Genomic DNA, 25,711 nt, shown 5'->3' with positions numbered 1-25,711 from the left:
GTCTGCAGCTAATTTGTTAGTAGGGCTCTGTTCTTTTTGGAGGCCCTAAGGGAGAATCAATTCCCTTGCCTTTTCTTGCTTCTGGACGTGGACTGCATTCCTTGACTCTTGGCCTCCTTCCTCCATTTTTAAAGCCAGCAATGACCAACTGAGAGTCTTTTTCATGGTCCCCTCTCTCTTTCTGATCTTCTGCTTCCCTTTTCCCCACTTAAAGACCTTTGTGATTACAATGGGCTCGCCAGGCTAATCTGGGATAATCTCCCTATTTCAAATTCAGCAGAACAGCAACCTCAATTCCATCTATGGCTGCCATTCCCATTGCCATGCAACCTAACGTATTCACAGGTTCCAGAGATTAGGACATGGAAATGTCTGGAGGACCATTTTTCTGCCTACCGCAGGGACAAAAAAATCTTAGGTGTTATAGTGGTCTGTTTGCCTTCCAAAGGTCACAATACATAGACAGATATATAGTATATCCATGTATTAAAATTTCTTGGGGAAGAAATTAGGGAGCATTTGGGGGAAGAATGTGTACAAAGGATCCATATGGGGGCAGTGAGGGAAGGAAGATTGAGCAATACTGAATGAGACTGGCCAGGATTTACCGGTGGGGCTACGAAGGGGCTGATGTGCTCTAAGGCAGATGGCGAATGCTACTGGAACAATCCACTAGCAAGGAGGAAGGGTAAAGAGCTGCTGAGTGTACAAGAAAGCAGGATCGGCTCCAGTGGAGTGGTCTGAAGCTGGGGCAGGAGAAATAATCAGTAAACAGGTAATCAGCAGAAAGCTGTTAACTTTGGCAGGATGAAGTCATGCAAAACCCAGATGGTTTCTGCCACTGTTTGCTCTTTTCTCTCCACTTATTTTTATTTGTTTTTACCTTTAAATAAGCAAAATGATGAAGTATCTATCCTTAGAAAGCATCAAAGTTTGTCACTGACTTTTTAAGAAAATGTAAATGATATTGTATTAAGAAAATGTAAATGATATTGTATAAGAATACTTTGAGTTTATGTATGTCATTGATGGAAGGCTTAAAGTAACAATATTTGGAAGATGGAATCAAAATGTTGATTAGGGATGTTATAATGAAATTTCCTATTTCTTTTATATATGCTCTTTATATATGGCCATCATTTTTTGTTCAACTAGTCAATTGTTTATCTAGGAGTTACCATTTGAAATTCTATTACTTCATGAACTGCTCACAAAGCTTTGGAAAATTACTGCTAATTCTAAAGTAATTGTAACACTTATCATTACTCAGCCAAAAAAATGGGCATTTATGTGTGCTTTAGCAATATTTAGATAGGCTGTTACACCTCTTCTTTTAAAATAGTCCTAATTGCAATGCAAATTGCAATCTGTGATGCCATCCCTGAAAACTGGAATGGCAGCCGTCTTGTCTGGCTGATATCCTCTGCTGACAGTGGGTACTTCTGATAGCTGTGTTCAGTCATCTTTGGATCTCTTTGCTAAGAGGACCAGCATGTGGTCTTTTCGACCAAGACCATACCCTGCATCATCATACAGTCCTTCCCAAGGCATGGGTGCTGTCTCTATCTAACACGAGTTACGATTGCCCTTGGCTGTCAGTACAGTCTCTACCATTCTGTCAGGCTTGGTACTGAGATTAGGGGAGCTGCTCTATGAACACTGAACTCAATTCCACAAACACTATTAAATGCATGTTCTATGCCAGGGTCTGTGCTAGGGGTCTAAAAGGGAATGGTGTCTGTTGTTAAGCATCTGTGGCCAACAAAATAGATGAATGTTAGGGTGGTGTTGCACCAAAGTGCCATGAAAGCTCAGATGGAGGAGAGAAAAGAGGATTCAGGGCAGGCTATAAAAGGAGGTGGTGTTTGCTCTGAATCTTGGTAGTGCAACTGAAATAAAAACGTGTTATTTTAAACTATAGCCACTTTCTAAGGACGATAGAAGGAATCTGGATATGCCAAGAACTGCATTAGGGAATGGAACTGGTTAGTTAATTCTTCTTGCTCAAGAATTTCTCAACCCTTAGGATTCTCAACTTCATGATACTGTGGGGCTGGATAATTCACTGTCGGGGGAGCCTTCCTGTGCACTGTGAGATGTTTACCAGTATCTCTGGTCTCTACTTAATAAATGCCAGTAGCACCCCCTCTCTTATGACAACCAAAAATATCTCCAGCCATTGTCTAATGTTCCTTGGGGATTAAAATTACCCCAGTTGAGAATCATTATTCTAGATAGTAGAATGAGAAGAATATAGAATTCTAAGTAATCCTAAAAGGGGGAGGAAGGGAGAACAAGAGAATGGAAGGAATGGTAAAAGGAGTCAGTGAGATGGTAAAAAGCTAGGTTACAAGGAGGATTAATTCCCTGGCCAGTAAAAAAATTCCTGGAGGAGGAAACTTTTACATTACAAAACAGGCATGTCTACTAGACAATTTGAAGTGATTTGCATTGTTTAATGTAAATGGCCTCACCCAAAGCTTCATGTGCACATATAGTATTGTGTGGATGATTCTGCTTTTTGTTGGGAGTATATGAGAGAGGTTTGACTTTCACATGTGGTGCAGAACAGGCATATCACTTTCCCTCCACAGCAATTCCATTACTGGAACTCTTAGTTAGCAAAGAAGCTAGAGCCATAGCTAAATGCAAGGCTGGGGCCTGCTCTGGAAATCACAGCAACTTGGGGGAAGTCCATGAATGTAAACAGAGAATGACATGGAGGTTTAGGCTAAAACAGTTTAGATCTCAAGAGGAGCACCTCTCTTTGAGATATGGGTTATATGGGGGAAGGCATCAGTTAGAGGAATATTAACTTATGAAAGGCCCTGCCATTTGCTTGGCAGAACACCGGAGGGCCAGAGTGAGCACATGGACACTCCCAAGACCTCTGCATGCTCTTATACAAGCACAGCTGCCCTGCTTAAGACAAGCACAAACACACACACACACACACACACACACACACACACACACACACACACGCACACTCCATTAAAGATCTGGATCTGGAAAAAGAGTAAGGACAGAAAATATTTCAGAACAATAAAGGCTACCTAAAGGGAGAACAGCATGCATACCAAGTGCAAATAGTGACTGGAGCTCAACAGGGCTTCAGGAGACTGGGCTGCTGTTTCTGGTTCATCCTCTAATTCTCTGTGTGACCCTAGGAATCATTTCATCTCTCGGACTTTAGTTCTTTTCCCTTAAAAACTCCAGTTGGAATGAGTTATCTAACCATAGAGCTTTCCTGCTCTAACATCCTGTGAATCCATGAGAAACCTAAAGCATAACTGATGTGACTCCTGTTCTCCACTTGGGCAGGACATTCGTTTACAGTCGAGCCAGACCAGCTCGACTGACGCCAACCCCAGCTTTGGGATGGACATGGTGGCCATGCATGGAGTGAGGTGCTCTGTTACAGTCTGAGCTGTCAATCAGCTGTCAGATGCCTGGAGGATCCCTGTCAGATCTAGCACTTCAGGGACTCCTTAGAGGGCATTAAATCTGGGTGTTGTCATAGGAGGCGATGGGAGGAATAAAAGAGAAGATTGGAAGCTGCTTTCACAGCAGATGCTAAACATCCTGAGCTGGGTGTCCCAGAAGTTTCCTAAAACTGCTTCTGCCTCACTTCAACCTTGTGGACTCTCTCTCTGTTCTTTCTGTTTTCCTGGGCTCAAAGCCTCCCCTTTTAGTATTTATTTATTATTAATAATGATGACTCAAAACTGCCCTTATCCTCTTGATTCCCTATTTGCTATGTTTTCAGGATGGGTCTGAATGTGGAACTGAAGTAGAGGATTTCTGTTCCTGTTGTATATTAGAGCATTGAATGTCTATCTGTGTCCAGGACACAGATTATTTTTAGGGCAATGAAACTACTCTATATGGTATTTTAATGGTGGTTGCATGTTATTATGAATTTTCCCAAACCTATAGAATTACATCAGCAGGAATGAACCCTAATCTAGACTATGGACTGGTGATTAGGATGTGTCAGTGTAGATGAGTCAAGTGTAAAAAAATGTATCACTCTGGTGAGAGATATTGATAATGGGCATATAAGGGTGGGGGCAGAGGGTATATGGGAAATCTCTGTCCCTTCTGTTCAATTTTGCTGTGAGCTAAAACTACTATAAAAATAAAGTTTATTTTATAAAAGTCTATTTCTTTTCTTTTTTGTTTTTTCTCAGCTTTTTCACCCCTCTTGGGGACTCAGAGCTGCCTTAATGAATCTTTTTACCATACTACAGGAAGTTGTTTACCAATTTCTGCTTTTAATGCAGCTGTCAGACGCTCAAACTGTCTGTTAGCCAAACTGGCTTTCTACCAACCACCTTTTCCAAGCTTCTGTCTCTTACATACAATGTTTTTGACTAGACTAGGCATATCAAACAGTCTTTTAACACTTTTAAAGCATGGTATTTGCCACCATACAATTCAATTCAATAAATATCTTAGCATTTTCTCTGCATAAGGCCTTCTGAGGATGCTATTGGTTTGTATTAGGATGAATAAGGTCTATGCTGCCCTTCTGTTTGCACTCCAGTGGGAGCCTGGGAGGTGGGTAATAGGTAAGTGGGTTGTTTTGCTCTCCTTCTTTCAGGATCATGATGAGCACTGGCCCAGACAATGCTGGCTGCTCACATGACCCCCTTCACCCTGCTCTCTCCTTAGAAGAGTCCACTGGGCTACTGCCTCAAAACCAGAACAGAATTATGTTCATAAAATAGATTCAACAAATTCTTGAAAGGCTCTGTAAGGGCATTGCTAACCCTTCTGCCTTACCCCATCTCGGAACCAAAAAGGTGGATTTATCTCATGGATGATGAGACAAATAGCCTTCTTTGTTTCTGATCTCTCTGTTGTTATCAAACTTCCCATACCCATATTGCTTTCCAACTAAAACAAAATAAGAATGCATTTACCAAGTAAATACATTACTGTATTTCCACCAATTTTATTTTAATCTATTAGTTTTATTTTACTAAATTAATAGCACAGTGACCTTTTGTGCAATGTTGTACTGAACTACTAGTATAGCCACATTAGATGTGCCATTGTAGGGACTGTTTAATTCTTATGGACCCAAGATTTAACTCCAAGTAATGCTACATTTTGTTGTGGAAAATAGTATTTGTTGCCCATGATTTACTACATTAGGGGTCTGCAGTCCATAGTTGGGCAACCTATAGATAGAACTTAAAGTCTCACCATGTGGAAATGTAAGATCCTGGTGGTCACTATTCAGTCTCCAACATCTACCACTTAACTCTTTACTAGGAACTTGACTGTGGGCAGCATTTCCTACCCCTGAAATCTTTGGGAAAACAGAGTAAGCCTGCATACAACATGAGAGGGGCCCCAAGTAAGGTGCAGCTCTCTGAGGACAGGAAATATATCTATAATGCTGAGAGTGAAGTGAATTTTAAGAATACACAAAGTTTGGGCTTCTGTTGGAACACCTCACGCAGGAGAGTGTTTGTAAGTGTCACACTGATGAGCCCACAAAGAGTATCTAAAATTCCAGAATTTCCAGTCAAGAGATCAGAGTGTAGATCTCGACAAAGTTTGACTGTATCAGTGAATTCAAAACTGTGGCAGGGTTGAGGGTTCTAACATCCGAGAGAAGGTGCTGACAGAAGATAGAATCAGTGTAACATTTACAAGGAGGGAGGAGAGCATGTATAAGGCAGTGGTGTCCGTCTACACTGTTAGGAGAGAGGGCCAGTTGACTGGACAGAATCTTAGGGCCCCATGGTCAAGGCAACTTGTATAATGGGGAAGGATGCATTATGTTATCTCAAGAGGTATGTCTCAAATCGTCTCACTGCAAATGACTGTGAAGTGTGTGATCACTGGATGAGTGTGAGCCAGTTCCAAGGTGCCTAACAAAGCTGTTGGATGTACAAAGTTGAGGATCGTCCCTCAGAAAAGGGCAAGTGGGGACATCCCAGAAGCTCTGTCCCCAGAGGAAGAACAACACCCTGCCTCATTTCCTTCCAATACACACATCTGTGATCCTCTACTGTCCTTGTCCTTTGCCTATATTGCACAATTTCATGCTCAGATGTGATGCATGAATGAAAATTGGTAATGTGAAAAAAAAGGACTCTGGGGAATTAAATTTTCATAAATGGCAAAAAGACTGAGTTTTACAATGAAGTCCTAAAAGCCCCCTCCCACCCTATTAATGGTGCCTGTACTCTGGATTATAATTAATCAGAATACTATTTTATTGCTACCTTCATTATTTAAAGAGTCCAATATTGTTTGGAATATCAGATTAATTCAGCATACTATTGTATTGCCATCTGGGCTTATCAGTTGCAACTACTTCCATTTCCAAGTCTTATTAAACCAAACACATTACAGCAATTTGTATGTGAAACATTCCAGCATTACTAAAAATTCTGTAATACTGAAAACACGAGTTAAAGCCTCCTCCTTTGGTTACCTAAGGTTTTATTAATGTCACAGCCCTGTCTGCAGAAGACTTTTCTTTTCAAGGACAAAAATTCGTTATAGAAACGTCAAATTATTTAGGAGCTAGTGACTCATACTCAACAGGATGTTCTGTCTAGTTAGAGGAGCAGAGTTACTGCATGCATAAAAAAATGTGTGAGGGAAGAATTCAATTGTGCTCAAGGATCTGGGCTGGGTCTTTCCTGCAGTCCCTGAACTGATGGATTGCCTCCTCCCCTTGACTACTGAGAGCCTGGGTGACTCATAAAGCTTGAATTCAAAATTCTCTCCTCTTGCTTCTGTTAAAATCATTCTTTGCTGGGTGAGCTTTACTTTCTTGACTTTGGGGAAGCCAAGCCATCCACCCTGAGCAATCAGACAAAATAGGATCCCCAGGCCCATACTTTGGCCTCTTCTGAAAGAGTAAGTGGAAACTTCTAAGCTAACAACCCAGGAACCCCTTTGAAAGTATTCATCTTCTCAAAGCCTGTGCCCATCATAACCTGAATAGCCATTTTCAGGATTTCCTTGATGGGACATAGACTCTCTTTTCTTGGACTTGCTCATCTGTCCCCTTTTGAAACATTGTCTGTTACTCCCTTCTTCCTGTTCATGTGGTTAGACCGACCCAGAGGTATTTGGGCTTCCACCCTGAAGACTTTTGTGTAGCTGACCCTCTTCAGCTGTTAAGTGATTTCTTCCCTAGCAGGTCCCTCTAGTCCCTGAAGTTTTATTCTCTGCAAAGTTTCTGTTTAGTGGCCTGAAGTGGAGGGATATTTGTTCCTGCCTTCTGGGCAGAGGAAGGCCGCCTTCCTCCAGCTGTGGTGGTGATGAATGACTGACTTCTCTCTTCTTATTCCTCCTGCACCTCTTCTCTCTTCCTCCAGGAGCTGTCTATAGAATTTTACTTTTGGAACCAAGGAATAAGAAAGAAAAACAGAAAGGACGTGGCTTATTTGCAAGCAGTTGGTAGCTAGCTTCACCTCCCCTGGTCCCCTGCCAAAACAGAAGAGATCTAGAACAGCATCTGATCTTATCTCACCATTCTTCAAAAACGGCCTACAAAGAATGTTTAAGATTTATCATGTGGGCTGGAAAAACACCTAGAGCTTTCTACCCTAAACTGTACTTTTTACCTTTCTATGGACGTTCTTTGTGGTTCTTTTGTTTTGTTTTGAGATAACACCATATTTTTATTCGTTCATTCATTCAGTCTTGCTGAAATATCATTTGCTGGGTGCCTCTGATCGTGTGGTGTTGAGCTGGATGCTACAACAAAAATATAATATGATGATTCAGCATTTAGTTGCTGATAGGATAGGTGAGAAAACACACAAAACCCTTGTGCAATAGTGCAGGGAAGTGCATAATTCAGTCCGAGAACAAATGATACAGATATAAATTCTAAAAAGTTTCATAAAAAAGGGCATCAATTTAATCTGGAGTGATTGGGAAGAGCAATCCACACGGTGAGACCTTGGAGAGCTTTAGATGCCAGGGGCAGGGAACTGCACTTTATTCTATAGATAATAGGAAACTGTTTTTGTTTAGCACTCTCAAAGCATCGTGTTGGGAGAGATGAGCACACAAGAACTCTTTGTGGGTGTGAAGGAAGTGGCTCAATAAAGTGTGAATGAAGAGCCTGTCCAGAGAGGGGGTGAGTCTTTTGAAGAGTCTCAAACGCAAGTGTGACGGATATGAAGGAAGGGAAGATGCTTTCCTAGCTAAGACCACAGGTTGATTGGGTAGTCATGGATCATACAGGGTGATGTTTCAGAGGACCAGGTGTTGAGTAGGTGAGCATGGCCTGGGAGGCATGGGTATATTAGAATAGGGGAAGCTGGGCAAAAGCCCAGGAAACAGAACATAAGCTTCACTATTTCTCAGTGGCTTGAGTGGCAACACTGAAGACAGCTTGAGTAAGAACCGAATGATCAAGGGAATGGGGAGAAATCAATCAATTTAGGAGGTATTTATCAGCAGCATCAGTGACATTCCCTTATGGCAAAGCTGGGCATTTGGGAACAGAGAGGGAAAATCCTGAATGGAAAGACAAGTATTTCTATTATCACCATACTTCATTTCAGTTGGGGATCTGTTACTCAATTTGAAATATCTTGAACAGAGAGGAGGCCAGTGTGATCTACTGCTGCCCAGAAAATAAAGTACAGAAAAAGTCAACCATGAATTTTAACTGTGTCACCATATTTTAATCTATTAATTTGATTTACATTCAGAGACATTACCTTTTGAGTTACAGTGTTTCCCATTATCTCTGAACTGACTGCTACAAATAAGAAGAGGAATAGGAAAGAGATCTGAGTTACCAGGCAGAGTTATTTCCAGCCAGCTTTTGATCTGTTCCAACTAATGAAGGCTCCGTCAGAGGCTAATAAAGGAGGCTTGTTGTGGGTGATGCAGAGAATGTAGCTCTAAGTGGTCTTAATATCTTTTCACCTTCATGTTTGACTTTGACTGAGTCTAATGACATCAATGCACAACGAAGTCAGGATGAGGTGGTCTTAAATCATTATCTGAAAACCAAGTCTGTAAGAGTCCAGTTTTAAGCTCATTAAGAGATACTGCTGAATACTCTAGGTTATCAAGTTAACCATTAAAAACCTTTGAAAGTGGAGTTGTAAATGAGAACATTTTTTTCAGACCTTTTGGGATTCAGATTTTGAAGTGAATAAAACTCAGAGCCTTTTAGTTTTATTCCCCCCAGTCATGATGAGAGAACATTAAAGGATATTTGCTTAAATGACTTACACCAAGTCTAAGAAGTTAGTTTGGAAAAAGAACTTCTTTAGCAGTGGTGATTTATGTAGGATGTAAGTGTGATCCAGAGCCTGAAACTAGAAGATGCAATCCATAGATTCTGGTTTGTGGACAATTTGGAGGGTGAAACCAAAGTACTTATAATGATACATCATTTAATGCTATTAGAATCTTGAGATTAAATGAACTGGTCCAACGTCTTTCTTGTTTAGCATTAATAATGCTACCAACGTGGAGAAAAATTCCCTTCCTTCTCTTAGACACTTTAATGGCTAAAGAGCATGGGCTCTGAAGTCAGATAGACACAGGTTCAAGTCTGTGCTGTCACCAGCTCTGGGAACTTGGGTTATTTTCTAAGTCTTAGTTTCCTTATCTGTAGCATGGGGATAATCATAGTCCCTACAGCATAGAATTGTTGTGAGCATTGAACCAATTTGCCATTTATATATCCCTGTGCAAAATCCCTTTTTTCATCAAGCTCCTATGGTGTATCCCAGTTTATAGTGACTTGGAACCTGGACAAGGTATGGGAAGAATTACTGACTGTATTGACTTTTATAAAATATTACAGAAAGAATTCATATTTACTGTTGTTCAAAAATGTTGGTTAACTCTGCCTCTTTCTACTTGATGCTTGTGTTGATAATATAAATAAAAGCTAACTTCAGAGGTTTTTAAGTATAGTATTTACCCTTCTACCTGGAAATCATGATTTTACTTAGAAGAGAATCAAATCCAGTGAGGTGCTCAGAATGGGGCTTGTGGTATACAATGATTCTTGTGTGGAAAACAGCTTGCTTATAGATAGACACACATTTAGGTGAGAAGATGAAATTATTGTCCAAGTATATCTTAGAACTTTCAAGTACAAATATCAGGTTGTCTCAACCCGATATCCATCTATTCTGATAAATGGCATTTTAAAAAGACATTTAGATTTTGAAGACTAAGATAAGTGTAAAAGACAAAGAAAATGAACTCAATTAGTTCCCATAAGGCTGCTGCTAAAAATGGCAATAAATGGTGATAATGAACATTTTTTTCCAAATTTGAGTGACCTGTTTGTTCATTTGCAGGCAGAAAAGAGGCAGGAAAACAGGAAAGGAAAATAACTGACATTTGTTGAATCTCTACTAGTGTCAGACATAGCATTCTACATTTGTTATTTTGTATAATTCTCACAAAGTTCTGCAAATTGTGAGCTATATGCTGTCCATTTTTCAGATGAGGAAAATTTGTCTCAGCAAGATTACAAAATAAGTCAAGATCCTGCATTTAACAAGTGGAATAAGTGGATGCTACTGGTCACACACCATATTGCTACTTATTTGTGGAGGAATATTGTTTCCTTTTGTGAAATAAACCAGTGTATCAAATATCACTAATGTGTAGTTCTGAGAGGGGAACCTTCCGGCACAAGGAAGTGAATGTTAACAGTTCCTGTTTTCCTTTGGGGTTCTCTCCTCTGCTTACCCTAATTGTACAACCACCACCTGTCTTTACAGAAAAAAAAAGGATTTCCTAAGCACAAGGGAGAGATTTCTTGGTTATGATAGATGTAGCGATGTATACCGGCAATGTATATGGAGAGAGTGGTAAAGAACTTCTGTTACCTTCCAATGAAAAGTGTTTCAGTATAATAGAAACTCAAACTGAGTACTCAGTTTATGTGTTTTTAGTAATATGTAGAGACTTTTCCCTCACGGAAGCAGGGAAGCCCTATAACTCTGGTGGGATCCTTACCTCCTTCTGTCAGTGTTGCTGTGGAGCTTTGCTCTACCCACATGTGTTCAAGTATAAAGTGATGCATCCTGGCTTAAATGAAGACAAAAGAACAGCTGACTGATCAGGCTAACGGAAGAGCACAAAGAGAAGGTAGGTGAGGAGGGAAGGTCTTCTGGGTATCTCCTTCCCATATTGCTCCGAGCTCTGTTGTGCAGCCATCTGTGCTCCAGCTGCAGACTCAGCCTGTCTCCTGCTCTGGGGCCAATCTTGTCCTCAGTGAGGGGTCAGTAAAAGCTTTAGTTCATAGCCCTGTGACATTGCAACAAGCCCTCTAGCCCAGCTCCTACCCTGTGCCCTGGGTCCAGTGATGCAATTTTTGCCCTGTTTCCAGGAGCAAGTCCTTCTTGATACATGCTCCAGTTCCACCTGAAGGTTTTCCTTGGACTGGCCTGGTTTGCCCAGGACTGTCCTGGTTTTAGCATCGAAAGTCCCACATCCTGGGAAAGCTCAAAGTCCCAGGTGTGCCAGAATCATCACCCTATAAACCCTGATCTGGATAATGTGCCTGGAATCCCCTTAGCATGAAGCCTGGCCCTCTTATTTCTTGTTAAGTTTGAAACCTCAGACTAAATTGCTAAAATACTCCTTAGTTATTGCTGAGTGGGTTAATAGTTGAATTTTGGATTCTGGCTGCAAGTTTCCCTAAAGACTGTGATTTTGATTACCAAACCACCCACATCTTTTAAGCAAGAATTCTAGGTGATTAAAATTTTGATTCACAAAAAAATGCGGTTAATATCAGGTATTTTTGGAAGTTACCGTTGCCTAAATATGAAGGGGTGGGTGGGGTGGGGAAAACTCAAAATTGACTGTATTAGGGTAAATATTTTGTTTAGTGGGAAGTCATTCTGCTCTGTTGTTTGCTTTTACTTGTCCAAAGGGATCAGGCATGTACAGTTACCTAAATATGTGCAAATATAAATCATCTCTCTCTTTGTTTTCTCTAAATAACAAGACACTTTTGCTGGACCTTTATCTCAGAGAATGTTTTATGTGTTCCTTAGAGTGCTGTTACTTGAAAGTAAAAAAATTAAATGATAACAATTGAGACAAAAAGAAAGATTATTATAATAACAAAATGATTTATTATGTACCTAGTAAAGAAGGGACCTGACACATTACTCCAAATTGGAGCTTACTTTTGTTGTAAGAAGAATGTCAGTTTTATTTAAATGACACTTTTAATTGCTTGTATCTAGTGCAGGATATTATCCTTTAAAACAAAGGGGAGACATTTAAGGGTAATGAGGAACTCTGAAGAGCAGACTGTAGAACTAAAGCATTGCTTTTATCCATTTTAGATAGTCTTGGTTAAAGACAGAGAGAGAGAGAGTGTGAGAACATGAGCAACCTAATAATATTCCAGATAGTTCTCAAATCAAGCTACTGTGGAATGGGCAAAATGAACTTTCACAAAATTAGTTTACAGTGAGGCAAGTCTCCTTTAAGAATTTGAAAAAAAGAGTAATTCTTGATTGGGTAGAGTTCTGTTTGTTGTTTACATGAATTGTCACATGGCAGGAATCATTTTAAACAGAATAAATACAACACCTCTTACAACTGATGTGTGGCTTCCTTGGCTACAGATGATGGGTATACATTGCAGAAATGTTTGCATGGGATTCAGTTCATGAGAAGAATGAAGAGTGTTTTCTAGAACATTTTTGCCCTAGAAATGGTAGCTTAAGATACTCTTCTAGTAGGGTGTCATGTGAGAACCCTTGGCCACCAGTAGGACGTGGCCAAGAAAGTCAGGAGAGCAGAGCCAGAACAGGGATGGGATGTTGGAACTGTGTAAGAAGGACACAGCCTGCTTTAAAAGGCCTCTTAGCATAGGTATTCATTATGCCACAAGAGAAATGTGGGTGCAGAAGACACAGCACAGAGTTTGTGCAGAGAATCTTAGCTTCAGTTAATAGTTAGGCAGCTTTAGGCAAATCACTTCCCTTCTCTGTGCCTTGTTGTCTTCACCTATAAAATAGGTTGAGTTAATATCTCTCTCACAGGGTTGTTTTGCACATCAGATGAGATAATGTCTGAGAAAGTACTTTGTAAGCTCTTAAATGCTACACAAAGGTTAACTATTTTTCCATAATGTGGTTTATAATTGCATGTGTTTAGGTATTCCATGAGTTGCAATGTTACCTCCAAAAGCTAATCTGGTATAAGTTATTCTGCGACACAGATATTAGTCCTCTCCCTGGGTACAAGCATTATAAAAGGTTAGCACTATTTTAAGTAATAGATCTATTGTTCTGCTAAATTATTCATGGTTATGTATTCAGTGAATGATCAGTTTGATTGAAATAATCATCAGGTGTTCTTGGGGCTCTGGAGAGGAAGCTGATAAATGACATAAGATTTCTTCAGTGTGATGACTTTGCTACTTTTAAACAGTATGAAAAACCAATTAATAGAATCTCTGCAAAAAAATGTCATCACTTTATAGTCTGAATTGTTAAAGGAATTATCCTTTTTTTGATAATTTTTCTTTCAACAAATCAAAGCTTTTCAGTAAAAGTTTCAGAGTGGTGAATGATTTCAACCTTTTTCTGAAGATCAGTTTTTGTTTGAGAAAGAAAATCCTGTTTCTTTTTCATGAGGAAAGATACTAATTTTTGTTATGAATGAATGAATGGGTTTGGTTCATTTTGGCTGGGAATTTAAATAGTTGTTAAAAAGGTCTGCACTGAACTTCTTAGGAGATAGGTTTCTCCCACTCCTCTTTCTGTGATGGTCTCTGGAACCATGACAGTGACAGTCAGCATGAGAATTCTACTTGGGTACCCTATTGTCATCTCAGACTGCTCACATCTGAAATCAAACTAATTTCTTTCTCTACCATGTCCATCACCACAACCACCTGACATCCCCATTTCTGTCAGTAACCTGACATTCTTCCCATCTTTCATGCTAAAATTCTTTGGAACTGTATATGTCTCCCGATACCCTCTGATATTTATTGTATCAAGTGTGTTCACAAGTCCTCACTTTTATTCTGCTGAAAATGTCTCTGGTTGGACCCTGACTCCAAGCACCAGCCTAACCCCAGCTTTCAAGCATACAGTATCATGGCAGCTCTGATTCCAGCAGTTGGCTTCCTCCAATTCCTCCTTAATATTTCCATAATTTGCATTACACCTTTACTTCTTGTATGCATAGCAATGGGTCTCTATTGCATGCTGCATCCAGTCCAATTTTTCTCTTGGTATAGCTTTTTACTGTCATGTATATTTTATCAGATTTTCTGGGACCCTGCTCCTGCACACCTGGGCTTAGCCAGTTCAGCCACCAGCCTGTTCCCTCTTGCAGCTCTGATTACCTAAACTCCTTGGGATTGGTCTTCCCTGCAGGGATCTTGGGGGAAGGAAAGGCCAGAAGCAAGGGGTCAAGAAAGTGTTTCAAAACTTGAGGTTCACACACCCCCAACTTCAGTTTGTACTTCTTTCTTCAGTCTGAAACAGTCTGGGAACCTCCCTGCCTGTTGTGAAAAAGCAAGTACATCTTATATGGAAGTGAAGCAGACCATTTCCATTCTGGTAGGGGAAGCATTCCCTCCAATATTTGCGTCTGCAGCCCTGGATCTCTGATAGTGACCAGGTGGGAGTCAGGATAACATTGATAAAGTCCGTATCATCAATAAGGGTAGCAGAGAATTGACAGCAAATACCCCAGATGTGAGAGTAGGGTCTGGGGCAACACAGCAGAACTTAAAGGTCCCAAGCATTAGCAGGAGGATGAAGGGTATGGGGGAGAGGAAGATGGAGCTGGGGCTGAGTATTTCACTAGAGTGTTCCAAAGGCAGAGATTATTAATGAACTTGGTAACTTCATCCCTGTTTATTCACCTAGAACCTTCAGGAAAATGATAGTACATTGGGTTAATTTTATGGTAACAGTGCCCAGATTATAGAGGCACTTAAAAATCTTAATGTATCTATTGTAAAAAAATCATGAACTATCAGATTAATTCAAACAGCTGAATTTGTGTAATTTGTATTGGTTAATAATCATGTTCCTCTTCAAGGTCAGTGAATATATGACTGAATTGAATAGCATATGTAAAGCACCTAACACAATTTCTAGAGGCTAGCAGGTCCTTAATAAATGGGAGTGCTTTTACCCTTCCCTCTCCTTGAATTCAATTATTTAAAGAAAATTATTCACATAGGTAATTAAAATTTAAAAATCTGTGGACTGGTCCGCTCTAGTTAATGGGATCTGAAAAGTCCATAAGAAGTAGAAGAAAAGATATGGGGGTAGGAAGAATGAATACAGGTGTTTGTTATACCTGTCTCAGGTATAGGTGTAGTTATACTTCGCGGGGTAGGTGTAGAATATGGAGGCAGACAGATTCCATGTGAACATTTCCAGCCTCCACTCCCAGGCCCACTCCATCACTATGTAACTGAGGCGTATTTGTAGAAATAAGTGCCAGTTTGGATCTCTGAACTTGTACCACAGACAAGTTATGGGTGATTATACTACTACAAAAGATTTTTTTGCTGTGGAAAACATAAATTGAGTTAACAATTTTGCCATAAAAGTTACATAAAAATGAAATCTGGATGAAAAGTACATTAATATCCATCTGAATAAAGTACAAAAACAAGGAATTTCTGATGTTGCTATTCTTGTTTTTCTTCTTGATTTGGAATTAAAAATAAAAATATATTTAAAATTCTTAAGGAAAGAAGTCTAAAGAAGTTTGGTAACTCCATAGCCCACTGTTGCATATCATTGGGTTACATCTTCTGCAGATTTTTCCCTTCATATTTTCTATATTTTATTTTCTAAAAGGTAACACTTATTGAAGTAAATTTCTCATTCATTTTGTTTCTTTGCTATCCTATTCATGATAAAATTCTATATGTTCTGTATGTGGCAAAGAATTGGTATTTGGAAATTTTCTTCTTTCTTTCACCACTAATTACTTATTGCATGTTTTTGGAAGCCTAAGTGCAAATTCTCTTTTTATTATTGTACAAAATAGATATGTTAATCTATATATATATATATATGCATATGTGGCATAGGTTAAAAACTATTATAAAGATTTCATCAAGTTTTAATTAAATAATTGCTGATGCCCAAGAATCTCTGTGTATATCTAGCTTAGAAATGACATTTTAGAAACATGTTTGAAACCTTGCCTGTCAACATTACATTATTCTTAGAAAGATAAAGGTAAGTCTTTGCGGGTAGAGATCCTCTAGAGCTTTTATTCTCTTGTCTAGTTTTTAAAAACCTCTTGAGGATTATGGTACAGTAGAAAATACCTACCAGTGGCTTTCATATGGGACCAAATGTCAGAATATATAACCACTTACCATTTACTGGGATGAAGTGTTTCTTCCATAGTATATTAAAAAACAAATACTCTTCAATGCCTATTTCAAAAAGGTAAATCATCAGCTGAGATTTTTCTAAGCTATCTTTATATACATACCAGAAAAAAAGTTAACAATATCTCTGTGGCTAGTCCCATGCTTTCAAGAAAACACAAGTGACTCTGATTTCCAATTTTTATTTTATTATGGAGAAAGAATAGCATATTTAGCCTCATGGATAGAAACCTCTCCTATAAGATAACTGTACTGCACTGGTAATAGTGTACTTAAGAAACAGCTAGAAGCAGTTTGTAATTATGATGAAGGATTATGGCAATGTTAGTGTGTGAGTCAGTACCCTTCAAAGCAGCATTTATGTTAACATATTATTTTGAGAAAACATCTACAAAAGAATGAATTAGTCTAATACTTTGGGGTCTTCCATATGCCCATGTTTGCATTTGCATTTGAATCTGGAATTTTTTTCTCCTCTGCCTATTGAGTTTTCAAGATTCAAAAATATGTTTCCTCTCTTGTAGATCCTCTTACAACTCCAGATACTCCTTTCCTTTTCTGTCTCCAGAACACTGTCTTATCATTAAAGCCCTTAGATTGTTTTGAAATCTGTTGCTCACCTGTCTCCCTTTCTTCTCTGAACTCAAGGTGATACCGTTTCATCTGTTCAACCTGAGTCCTTGTACCTAGGACAGTGCCTGGCAGATGGTAACTGAGTTAATGAAAGAGAGAGGTCATGCACTGACAGTGTGCACAAGCTGCATGTGATGTTTAACAAATTGGCAGTGTGGAAGAGTTTATAAGTAAATCCAGATAACATTCAGATGTTGTTTGAGTAACATTTGGATAAGATGTCTCATCCACCTGCCCCATGTTTATACTGGCTGCTGACGTGGACACTCTGCTTCTCATCTAGGCTGTGGTGGTACAAGGTCCCCTTTCACAGCTTTCAACACTCCCTACAACCATACATAAATATTTCGAGTCAAAACTATTGGTGGCATCAGCCTCCTGACCTCCCATTACTCATTATTTCAGAATTTTATAGAAGAATATGGGAGAGAAGGGAAAAGAACTGGAAGAAGGTGGATGATGAAGACAAGAAATGGGAAGCCAAGGTATTAGGTTTCTTTTTGCCACAGGCCCAAACGCTGTCCTGTCTTATGACCAGGAAAAATAGGAGACTAACATTTGTAAATATTTATTTCTAAAATAGGACTCGGGTACTGCTAGTTAGGGGTCAAAGCAAGTAAAAATCCACCAAAACAATCCCCATGAAGAACATGCCCATAAACTTCCCTTTGTAACTTTCAAATACCTCTACTTTGCGATTCAGTGTTTTAGGAGGCCAGGAAATGATTTGTGAAGTTTGCTGTTCTCTCCTACAGACCAGGAATTGTTGACAGGAGCAAAGAAAATAATCTCTTGCCCTTCCTGGGGCCAGGCTGAGGGAGTGCTGATGAATTTAATTTGATGATATTATGCCATGACATTGTGTCAATATGCGATGATGTGTGTGATGGCACAGCGTCATCACGTGGTGACGCAACATCATGACGTAAGACGTCACAGCGCCAATAAAGGACGTGACTCCAGGAGGGTTTTTAAACTGAGCAGCAAATATTAACAATTACTTGGCTAAAGGCTTCAGATATAAGGCATCGAGGCAGTTGAACTGTGAATTATAGATTAGAAAAATGTTTCTTTGCATGAATCACGGCTCATCTTTGTTTGTATATGGCTCCCACCAGAAATTGTAATCCCTGTTCTTGCAAGGCAGGTTAGAAATCAAAATACAGTTTTAGTAGACTCCTCCTATGGCAGATTATCCCTATATTACTTTTCCTTTGTCTGTGGAATATGAGCCGGTGCTAAATTTAAATATAATTTCAGAATGAGATCAAGAAAATATAATATACTCTTAATATGCATATTTGTTAAAAATTATTAATACCTCATAGAGCTCCAAGTAAAATGACTTATAACTGAAATTACATTGTAACAATATCTTTTGTAGGCATTCATTTCGTAATAACATTTCACTGATTCTAATATGAACATGTTAAAAAGGAAAAGTGATTTGCAAGATATGGTTTACTGTACGTGTGTGTGTGTGTGTGTGTGTGTGTGTGGTCTTGGGCAATATTTTATCTAGTTTGTACCTCAGTTCTACATTTTAAAAATGGGTATAATGCATTTTTTCCCTGATTTTTATAGGGATAGTGTATGGGGAAATTATATGCTGTAGATGAACGTTCTTTGGGCTTTTCATAGCAAATATTGCTATATAAGTCTAGAGTGCTACCAACTGTCTTCTCCAGAGCTACACAGACTCTACTTATGAACTTGAAACCAAATGGGGAAAATTTTGTTAAGTTAAAACTGAGATGTGTTTCATATTTGTTCCTTCATCCTGACTTTTTTCCTCATGGCTACATTTCTTGATTTGTGTGTTCAGAAATGAATTTGATTCTGAAGTAGAGAAGTTAGTGATATACCCGAGATTTTATTTGTGATATTTGAAGTTTTGGTAACTCCTTCTGTCCTGTAAACAGAAGATGTAAAGGTATACAGTTTTTACTGGTGAAAGGAACTTTACAACCCACATCAGTGTGGATTCACTTGAGCAAAGGTTCAAAATTCCCTCATTGACACGCAGCTTCAGCAGTTCACAGCCCAGAGGACTCTGAACGAGCCTCAAGTGCTACAAGGGTTCATTGCTATTTTTGATTTTCCATGGTGAAGTGAAGAGATTGTTTGTTGTCTTAAAATTTACACTTGCTTCATCCCTCTTGCTGTAACTCCAGTAAAAAAATGTACCAAAATTTCATGCCTTCTGAAAGTGATACATGACTTTTTGATGGAGTCTGAAATGGTGGCTGATTACTTTTGAATACTCAAGCTCCACTGGCTGGCAGCTCACATCTGCTGCAGAGAAAAACAATTAGCAAATTTGTGAATTAGCTTTGGTTTACACATTCAACAAGCAAAGTAATTCTTTATACCTTTAACCAACAGGCTGTGTCTTGATTACAGGATACTGTTGCTCATTAATAAATGGAGCTATTTTTAGCTTTTGCCTGTGGGTATGCATTTCATTTGCTTGCCTCTTGTATCTCAGTCACTATTATGCAGCAGTCTCCAGGACCACCTACACAATCTATAGGGCCTAGTGTTAAAAAACTGACATTCAAGACATTAGCACATTAAACCAAGTTTGCAACCATTCTGAGTGCAGGGCCAATCTAAGTGCACATGTCCATGTGGCCCTGCCAGTCATGTATTTGACAACTTTGGGCCCTGTGTACTGATTCACAGTTTCTAGAATTTATGGCCAGTATGTGTGATCTCTAGCTTTGGTTGGATCTTTCAAGGTTAAGTTTTGGACTGCTTACAATACTCACTTCTGTCTCTCTCTAGATTATAATTACATTGTTTTGGTTACTAAAGACCGTCATTTCTTGCTTATCTGTAATAAGATGACTTAAAGCAACATATCATCAAAAAAGTCCTTTAAAAACTTGAACTAATAGACCTAATTTAAATGTGGGAAATGCCCAGTTCACTGGAAAGTTGAATTTCTTAACATTAAAAAAGAAACAACTATTGTTTTCAAGTTTGTACAGCATGCAGAATAAGTGCTGCTAACAAGTACTCACACAGTTAAGTCCTACTTGATTTGGGATAAAGAATGGATCATTAAGAAACTGGAAAGAGAGAAATCATAAGCTAATTATTTTTAATGGCATTTTCTCAACTTTAGATGTAAGACCAAGCTTTCTTTCCAGAATCTGGTTTACACTAATACTTAACTAACATCTTTTTTTTCCTTAGAGTTGGCAAACTCTGATCCTATTCCTCTGTGAATTATTGCAAATTTCAAATAGTAGAACCTGAACTAATGGGGCTTTGATGTTTATTCCACTTTGACAAGAATCATGTTTGTTTGTTTTTCATCTGTGTGTGTGCATATTTGGGGAGTGAGTGGATAGCAGATTTAACTTCAGACCATACCTTGCCCAGACCATTAGTAACATGAGTAAGTCTGTAACAGTCACCTTCTTTTTAGGTAGCTTGTGTATTATGAATTCGTTTTCTTTCAGGTTTGCAAGGGACCTCAAAATTAATTGACATGAAACTACCACTGATGGCATTAATCCTGTAAACAATATCTCACCAATAGATTGTCCAGCCTATTATCCTCCTATCAAACATGGGGGAATTTACAATCTCATGATCCTATACCAAAAATTTCCTTGCTATGCCAAGTTACAATTTGTTTTCTTTGAACCTATTGATTCTCATTTGACTTCTTTGGGTTCTTCCGCGTAAGACTATTTTTGATCCCATACAACCACTTTAACAACATTTAGAGATGGCTATCATGTCTTCCTTTAGTCTTCTTTCCTCCAGACTAAACACACCTTTTTCTAAAAATTTTATTTATTTTTTAAAAGTATCTCTTTACCTGACATAGGAAGCTTCTGGTGTCAGAAATTGGGTGTTCAGTTTATTTGCATCTTTAAAGTTCAACAACAAAAACCATATTCAATATGGCGGTAAATAACTAGTGCCAAGAAGAGCAGGCCTATGGCCTCACTTCGGTGAGATAGTTTTCTTATTTCTGTTAAAACTGGTACAAAAAGGTGGTACCAGTTTTCTGGTAGTTGTATTATTGATTCATATTGAATTTACTCTCAACCAATATTCTATGTCTTTTTTAAGGTAGTTGCCAAGCCATTTTTTTTTTAAATTTTCTGTGCTTAGAAAGTTTGTTTTTGAATCTTAAACTTATCTCTGTTAAATTTCAATTTGTTTGACTTGACTCATCTCTTCACTCTGTCAAGTCTATTTTGGTTTATATAATCCATGTATTATCCCACTCAATTTTTTTGTCATTTTCACATTTTAGGGCCTTGCTGTCTGTTAATCTAAGCCATTTATAATATTTAGGAACAGAAAAAGGTCAAGGACCCTGTAGCACAATTTTTTATTAACGTTGAGATTCTTAATCACTAGCCTTCTGAATACAGCTATTCAACTATTTAATAGTTGTCGTAGCAACCAGTCTGCATTTCTCCATCTTTTCCATTTGGGTATGAGAGACCCTGTCAGATGTGTTGCTATAATTTAATGTACATTATTGCCTGCATTTTATGATTAGACTAATAGTCCCTCAAAGAAAGTTATGAAGTTGACATATGTAATATAATGTCTTAAGAAGTTTGGTGAAGATAAAGTAAGTACCACAGATAGTTCACAAAGTCGGTCATCCATAAGGTTGTAAAAGTCAACTGTATTTATCTGTGTGCGAATAAATCTGAGTAGATCTAATTCTCATTCTAGGCCCCATTATTTTACCTTTGTTTTAATCGCCAGAGTGTTTTTAATCACACTTTCATAACAATGAATAATAGAAAATGTCAGGAGAGTACTTTAGTAAGAAGTATAAAGTTGTAGGTAAATGTTGAACAGAGGCTAGAAGCTGGTAGAGTGTACACAAGGGTGAAGCTCTTAAAAAGTTTCATTTACAAAACATGTGTCCTTTTTGGGTATTAATATAGTCACTGAGATGGGCCAAGGCAGACTTGGAATCCTGACTGGTATTTAACAGTACTATGATGTGTACCAGGTAGGAAGTATCTGCCTCTCAGAGCTGCTATGAGGTTGAATGAGAAATTGTCATAAGTACCTAGCATAGGTCCTGACATGGTATGAACTTAATAATTAATCTTGTTAATTAATTTAGCAAGCATTAACTATAGGTTTTTCCGTATCAGATACTGGGCATTTTTCTTTGTATTATAACTGAGCACTGTATATTTTTCCTGTTAAAATAAACACATTATATATAAATATTTAGATATTTATATATGTAAATATATATCCATATACACTGCATTGAATATAAATGGAGTCTACAAGATTCATTAATTAATTTTTTATTTTTTGACCAAAAAACTTGATAACTTAAACTAAGACTGTATATACAATGTCAGAACAATTGCTTTATTTAGTCATTCCATAAGACCAAAGGATTCCAGAGATTGGAGAGACCTTATATATAACAAAGTCCAATTTGTACATTTCATAGATTAGGAAACTGAGGCCAAGAGATGATTTCCTAAGACAATTTAAGAGCTGAATCAGATTGGTTTGTTTTAGACTTATATTCCTAGTCAGTCAACATTAGATGTATTTCTTGTTATCTCATGCTGAACAAATGCTTCCAAAAGGGGATAGAACCCTCAAACTTGTGATATGGCATCACAAACCACAAAGTAGAAAATGCCATCCTAACCTGGCTTGCTCATCTGAATATGCAAATTAGCAAAATTAAAAAAATAGGACAAATTTTGGTGGTGTGTATACCTTTTTATGTATTTGAAATATTTTGTGGTAAACAATAAATTAGGCAGAATTGATCACCCTTCGTAGGCATAGTTCATTAATATTATGATGTTCCTGTTATTGGAATGACTGATCAAATTCAGAGGATCAACAAACAAACCTATTTGTCGGGCATAATTTTAGGAAAGCTTAAAGGGATCAATGGGGAATAAGAACTTAAGCTTTTCTTCATGGAAAAAGTCAGCGAGTTCATTGTGTTGAATCATATCTGATGTCAAGGCAGGGGATAAAGAGGTAGAGGTGATGCCCACAGAATAGGGACAAAGTAGTGACATGGCTGTAATGCTGATTCAAAATTCCCTTCTACTTTATGAAATCCACTGCTTAGGGATAAGATTCTATTTCAAGGAAAGGTTGCTTACAAATTCAAGGTCATTTTCTAAATCCCACACAGCTTGTCTGTGTGCCAAACTTTTCTGGTTTTATTTTTATTCTTTTTGCCTTAAAATATATCTTAGAACACAGGTTCTATGATCCCTACTTTGTGGTATGTCATTAGTCCCTGTCCCAGTTGCTGAGGCCATCATAAACAAGGGGGCTATTAGGGCTGACAGCTGGACAAGGGATACTGGCCGAGGAGGCTGCAGGCTGTGCATGTGGAGGCAAGAGGCAAGAGGCTGGGGAGTTTTCTCTTTCAGCACCAAAATAGATCATACGGGGTGAAAGAGGAAGACAGCCTTCAGAGGTCACTGAATTCAAAGCCCTCTGTTTTTCAAATGAGGAAACTGTGGGCCCAAGAGAGAAAATAGTATGCCTGATGCCAGAGGTCTATTGTCAGAGTTGGCCTTAAAACTCAGGTAATTTAATAGCAGATTCCAACTGATCTTTTAAAAAATTTTAATGAACTATTTCATGTATAAGAAAGTATAAAAATTAATATAAGAAACACCCGTGTACCCATCTCCCTTCATGTCAAATCTTGTTGCTTCATTTTCCTTAGCTTTTTAAAGAAATAAAATTGGTGATGTCCTGTTAATGCACCTCCCTGGCACTTTTCCTCTTGCCGTCCTTCAGAGCTTACTGCCCCACGTAGGCTGCTTACTGTGCCCTTGGCCTGTCTGCATGATTTTACTATATGCAGGCATGCTGCAGACAATACTCAATATTGTTCAGCTTACTATAAATATTATATAAACATTATCAAACTGTATGCTTCTACAACATGTTGTTTTTGCTTAGCATGTTTTGTGATTTCTGTGTTGAAACATGTAGCTCCAATGGATTCCTTTTAACTGTTAATGGCATCTCAGTGCAGAAACATACCACGGTTTATCCATCCTTCTCTGCTCATAGGTATTTAGATGAGTCCTGGTTTTTCATTATGAGAGACAACACCACAGTGAACATTCATACGTATTTCCTTTAGCACTGGTGTGAGTTTCTCCAGGTCAGTTTCTGCTGGCGGGCTGTGAAAGGGTAATACTGAGGTGCTCAGGCCAGTGTTACTGAACAGCGTCTGGGGCACCTGGAGCCCTGGACTGGTGGCTCCAGGCCTCTACCAGCTTCATCCTCTTAACATGGGCCACTGTACAAACACCGTCACTTTCTATGAATGCCAAGATGTGAAAAGGTTGGGAAGAACTGTTTAAAGGGAGTGGTTCTCAAACATGAGCATACATCAGAAGCACTCAGAGGGCTTCCTAAAGAAATTGCTGGGCCCCACCTTGAGAATTTCTGATTCAGTAAGTCTAGAGTGGGGCCCATGTATTTGCATTCTAACAAAATCCCAAGTGATATTAATGCTCCTGGTCTGGGGACCACATTTGAGAGCTACTAGGGTATCTAGGAATTGAATAGGAAGTTTCAATTGATTATTCAACTGCCTCTGCATTATGTAAAACATTTTATCATAATTAGCATATACTAGAATCTAGAATAAAATTTAAAAATAGAAATGATATGAGTCTATAATTTGGTGTTTGCCAACTCTTGTGTGCAGAAAGATTTAGAGTATTTAGTCATGCTCAGAAAGCAACTTCCCCATAATTGTAAATTCCCTTTTGAGGATTTGGAACCTGGAAGAGGGCTTTAAAAAGACAGTCAAATAAGAAAAGCAGTCCTCCCTTCCTTCTTCAGTCACCTTGTAACTCCAGGGTAAAATCCCGGGGCAAAATACCTTTGAAACCGACATCATTCAAAGGGAGAAATAAAGTTTATTTCTTACAAGCAGTCCTCCACTTCTGCTTCCCTGTGTCTCTCGCTACCAGGCTGCAGAAGAAGAAGCCCCCACCCAACCTCTCTGGTCCAGATAAGCCCTCACTGGCCCTTGTAATTACCTATAGAGATGGTGATGGACTACTCCTCTCCACCCTCTGGAAACACCCATTATATGGGAGATGCACTAAAGCCAGGTGAGAGATTCTAGAAATATTGCAATTTTACCCACTTACCTATATGGCATAATCAATAGGCACATTACCCATTCACCAAGGAAGGAAAGCAAAAAGGGAAATGTTACAATTAAAACATTGTCAGCCCTCAGCAGATTGGTAAAGTAATCAGAATGTTCATTGATGTGTACCTGCTTTGGGTCAGTCAGAACTCTTCTGAGGTCCACTCTGGTTCCTGTCTGTTTTGGTGTTCTGAGCATCTAATTTCAATGTGGGCATTGTCAGGGGATTCCACACAACACAGGCAATTTTTAGGACACCAATTTGGTGTCCTACAACTCAAGTCAGTTCAGACACTGTCTACCCAGTGCATCAGATTCCTCAGATTTAGTGTTCAGTTCTTCCCATTTAAGACACCAGTGGCAAGTCAAAGTTATTACCTGTACTTCTGACCAACTGGCTATATAGATCAGAGGTCCCCAGAAACCTCTCTGGATTTGATGAATTTGCCAGAGTGGTTCTCAGGTAATCTGTTTATTCACTAGATCACTGGCTTATTATAAAAGAGTATAACTCAGGAACAGTAAAATGGAAGAGA

At 38.6% G+C, this 25,711-nt stretch overlaps 1 protein-coding gene across 2 annotated transcripts in view; it reads left to right on the top strand.

The window, feature by feature from the left end:
- Positions 1-25,711, top strand: part of GRM8 (glutamate metabotropic receptor 8) — a 759,463-nt gene that overhangs the window by 160,516 nt on the left and 573,236 nt on the right. The window lies entirely within an intron of this gene.

This window comes from Manis pentadactyla, chromosome 7, assembly GCF_030020395.1.
Source record: "Manis pentadactyla isolate mManPen7 chromosome 7, mManPen7.hap1, whole genome shotgun sequence".
Lineage (NCBI taxonomy): Eukaryota > Metazoa > Chordata > Mammalia > Pholidota > Manidae > Manis > Manis pentadactyla.
The sequence above is the reverse complement of the archived record's forward strand: the minus strand, read 5'-3'. Positions and strand labels throughout refer to the sequence as shown.